The sequence below is a fragment of the Pteropus vampyrus genome, unplaced genomic scaffold, assembly GCF_000151845.1.
Source record: "Pteropus vampyrus isolate Shadow unplaced genomic scaffold, Pvam_2.0 Scaffold19788, whole genome shotgun sequence".
Classification (NCBI taxonomy): Eukaryota; Metazoa; Chordata; class Mammalia; order Chiroptera; family Pteropodidae; genus Pteropus; species Pteropus vampyrus.
Genome location: NW_011908569.1, coordinates 1 through 4,496, shown reverse-complemented (window position 1 = coordinate 4,496; position 4,496 = coordinate 1). Strand labels below are relative to the sequence as shown.

Here is a 4,496-nt window from a genome sequence, read left to right as displayed (position 1 = left end):
CTGGTGTTTCTGGGGCAAGCTGGGAAGTTGAAAGGTAACTGCTGCGTTTTCCCATAGCCACCTGGGAAAAAGTTTTCATTTATGCTTTTATAAGGGAGCGTTACTGGAGATTGAATGCATTGCCAAAATTTGCTTATGTAAAGCCAGTTTATAATAGATAGGCAAAGCACCGTCACTATCAATCATGGATTATCCTTCGGGTATTGACTACAGTAGGATTTTTTTCCAATATAGCTTTGTCTGGTTCTGATTTTTAAAAATATTTGCTTACATTTTGTTGATTTGAATGGATAAATTCTCTTGGAATATGCGTTCTGGACATAGTAATTTAGAAATATTTTGAGCAGCTTAAGCCAGTTCTCTTAAACTAATGTCAAGTCCATTTATCAATTAATGAATAATTTTATTTATATGTACATGAAATCGAAGGTCGCTTCTGCCTCAAGGCTGAATTTATTGAGTTCTTGTGTTCATGCACTGATGTGATAACTCTTTCTAAATATGGTAGAGGAATTAGTTTGGAATGTGTAGGAAGTTGTTACAAATATATTTTTAAAGCATGTTTAAGCCTAAATTATCAGAGGAGTAGGGCTATAGCCTGAGAAAACAAAGCAGTCTTCCACATGGCTGTTCTTTCTTCCTACAGAAAGTTTTTGTCATGCCAAACATGGATGATGTTTATATCCCTATAATGCACTCAGCCATGGACCCTCGCTCCACTTCCTGCTTCCTCAAAGACCCTCTTGTGGAGGCTGCTGATCAGCTGTGATGGGTGAAGATCTGACGTTCCCAGTATTATGAGATCTAGCTCAAGGTGTGGGGTTCTTAGCTGCCATCTGTGCTGTAGCACTGGCTTTTCCTTGTGCCACAGCTTCTGCCCTCCTGCCAGTGCCCATCCCACTGTGAGGTGTCATTCCACATGTCCAGCGGCTGGTGTCTGATTGCCTACTGCAAAGCTTTGACTCAGCAGAGACGGGAAGAATCACCACGGTGGAACCAGAGGTTACCAGTGATCAACTATGGCTTTTTCAAGTCGACCAGTTCTTGTGGCAGCAGAAGAGCACATTAAGAGCAAAGCTGCAGCTGGAAGGCTTCCCCTTGCCTCTTCCCCTCCAAAGCTTTTCCTTAGGCAGCCAGAGCACAAATGGAACCTTTTCTCACTTCTACCATTTGGATGCAGCCCTCCACACTCTGAAAATGTCAATGTGGTAACGTGTGGAGGGTGGGGAGTGGAATTTTGTGAACTATTTCATTGGTGATGAGATATGCATAGCAACTTTTCTTCATATTAAATTGTGCATTTTGGAAGCAAGTAGCCATAGAACATGAACATACACCAACACACTATCAGCTGGGGTGGGGACGGTGGGATTTCTGTGAACATTTGGCAAAGCCATGAGATCAAACCATCCCAAGCCTTTTACCAGTGAGGTACAATCACCTGGTTCTATTGAATCCCAAATGGTTTCCTGACATGAGCATATTTGAAAATGTCAAACACCGCACATGACCAGATCAGGCAGGGCCAGAAAGCCATAGCCGCCACCTTCCCACCTAGCACCTCCAGTGTGCTCCAAGAAGCTTTATGTCAGCATCTAAATGCTTTGTTGATCTGATTGGTTGGGATGTTTTATGGGCAGTTTCCTCTTCTGATGGCCAAAACAGAGAACTGCTATCATTTTGAGAGTCAAGACCAAGTTTGCTCAACACCAGACACTACATCTCAAAATTAACATGTGACATTTCTTCAGTGTTGCCAACTTTATTTTGTGCATTTGTGTCAGAATGTTTAGTTTACAAGTGTGGAGGCTCTAATTGTGTAATTTGCTTCGAGAAGTACTTTAAAATGATTTTGTTTAAAGCTTCATTCAACATCAAAATTACCCTGGGTAACTTTTGATCTTACATCTGTGGACTAAGCTAATAGTGGTTTTTTTTTAAAACTGCACCTTGCCTGAACATGACTTTAAATTAATATATTGAAAAAATATTTGAACCCTTATTCGATTACTTTAATTACACTATTAAACCATTTCATTTAAATTATTTGACCATTCCAGCTGGTGTACTGTTCTAATTTCTCATTGTGTAGGCCAATTTGCTTGTCAGTCCGCATGTCTTGTTACACTGGTCTTTATATTTCTGTGCAATAACTAAAGGCAAAGGACTAGATGCACTACTGTGTAGAGATCACACATGACTGTACCCTATTGCACTTCAACGGTATGTGGGGATTTACAATCGCTTGCATTATTTCACAAAATAAATATCTCGTCAAATACTAGATAAGCATCTAAGTTTTTTTCTACTGAATCTTGTTTAGCAACAGGCACAGAGCAGTGGGTGTTAAGGCACATGGGCCCTCTGTTGCCAAGCACTTCAATTTCCTGAGTGATCACTGGACCAGCTCTCTTTTAACGATCGTAGGTAGTCACACCTTAGCGCGAGGGAGGTAGTTATCCTAGTAGTCATGTTACCTTGGGCCCCTTTCAGTTAAGGGCCAAGGCAGTTTACCTGCACTTGTGCATCCTTGCCCCTCAACACGTGCTACCTTGTACTCAGGACGGACGCACATCCCAACTAAACTCAGATCGTTCAGCATCTAGAACCTGAATTCCAAAGGATTGTGCACTTAATTTAGGTGCCTGTGTTGTCTCCTGTAATGTGTAAAATCTAACTCTTCACAACGACCCTGTTGTAAGCCGTTTAGGCGGAATGAGACGACATTCATTTGCCTGACCTTGGCACGGTATCCAAAAGAGCAGTTGGCCCTAAATATTTTTTAAAAAGGTCGCGGCTACACCGTAGCCAGGTAACTTCATGCACCTCAAGACCTAAGGGTGTCAAGTACACCACGCCCTTAAACTGCTCAAGGCCGTGACCCGTTGCTCAACTCGAGACCAAGCCGCGGTTAGCTGAAGCTCCAAGTCTCACTGATCACACCAAGCCAGTCGAGGCTTAAAGGCAGGTTCAAAGAATGTGCAGGGCACTAAGCAGCTGAGCCTACAGGATCCCCCTACGTCTGGGGCATTTCAACATTGGCTTTAACAGCTGAGTCGTCACAACTGTCCCCTCCCGGGGAAACTCGCCTCCCGCAGCGCGGTGCCGCAGTGTCGCTTGCGGTTAAAAGGGCCGCCGGCGAAGAGCCGACTGCCCCAGTTATGCGCAAGCCTGTGCTCTGGCGCTGCAGCCTGACCCCCGGCGCCACGCGCAGGCGCGGCGGGGGCTCAAAGGCAGCGCGTCGCGGTAAGAAACACCGACACCATCGTTGGGATCAAAACATTTTATTGCGGGCCTTCGGGCGAGGGTCGAAGTGCCAGGACAATAAGATCCAACGTCTTCGGCCCGGCAGGGACCTGCAAGAACGAGAGCAGAAGATGAGCGGGTGTGTACCTGCAAGCCCGTTCCCGCCCCGCGGCCACGGCGGCCCGGCTCAGACTCCAGTTCGCATCACCCTTGTCAGCAGTCTAACACGTGCTTCATTTGAGATGTCATCACCGCTGGCTAACCGCCTCGCGCCCGGTTCCGGGGCCCAGACACCCGGGGCAGACACGCTACAGCACAGCACAACAACAAACTCACCTCGCCAGCTTCACAGCCACCGAAAGATGGAGGAGCAGGCACGGCTTCTACTTAAAGAAGCAGACAGGAGGTGGTTGGGCGGGCCTTACCGCTATTAACCAATAGAAGTCAAACTTCCAGCCACGTGCCAGTATAATGGCCTAATGATTGGCTGTGCTTGCTGAGTCCTCCAGACTATAGAGCGGTTACGTGTCAACCATAGAGATGGGACCCAAGGCAAGGCTGAGAGTCGCGCAGTGTTCTTTCCAAATTATTTTGGACTTCTTTTCACGTCTCGATTGCCGGCTTGTAATTTGTGCATCTTTCTACACAAAAGAAAGCTTTACCGACGACAGAACGCAAGTAATGCCTAACTTGTTTGAGATAGTCTGTGCCAGGAACTAGGCTAGGAGCTGAGGCTACAAAGGTGACAAAACTAACCTTTGAATTGCCCCTGAGTTTAGAGTAACCTGTTCCGGTAGGAAGAGTTTGTTTTTGAAAGTAGACCAGTGTGCAACCAGATCCTCACTTTGCGATGAATTCGCCTTATGACCTTATCACTTAACCTTTCTGAGCCTCAATTTCTGAAAAAAGGAATATCCAAAAAAGTTGTTTTAAGGATTAAACGAATTAATGTTAATAGCATATTTGTTTTTGAAGGACCGGTGTGATGTGGAAATTTTATGTGATTGCAATACTCTAATAAATGCTAAAAAGCAGCCTACTGTGGAAGCCCAAAGGAAAGAAAGTCTAACATTGGGAAAACTAAAAGTGTTTCTAAGTATTCAGCGGATATTGTGAGCCAGGCACACTGTTCACTAGCGGATAATAGAAATATGGCCCTGCCCTCTAAGAGCTTGATATACCGGTTACAGAGAACTGTAAACAGCCACTATTTCTGATTTTCTTTATTTCCTTCATATGTTGGGAAATCG

The 4,496-nt window shown here is 45.0% G+C and overlaps 1 long non-coding RNA gene and 2 other non-coding genes across 3 annotated transcripts; all 3 read right to left on the bottom strand.

The window, feature by feature from the left end:
* Positions 1-1,742: 1,742 nt before the first annotated feature.
* LOC105310980 lies at positions 1,743-3,678 on the bottom strand. Its single transcript, XR_897589.2, has 2 exons — positions 3,583-3,678; positions 1,743-3,356 (listed from the first exon to the last, which is right to left on the bottom strand). It is a non-coding gene; the product is annotated as an uncharacterized LOC105310980 (long non-coding RNA).
* On the bottom strand, positions 3,109-3,240 carry LOC111735224. The gene has a single exon (XR_002778725.1). It is a non-coding gene; the product is annotated as a small nucleolar RNA SNORA76 (small nucleolar RNA).
* LOC111735223 lies at positions 3,432-3,501 on the bottom strand. The gene has a single exon (XR_002778724.1). It is a non-coding gene; the product is annotated as a small nucleolar RNA SNORD104 (small nucleolar RNA).
* Positions 3,679-4,496: the final 818 nt, after the last annotated feature.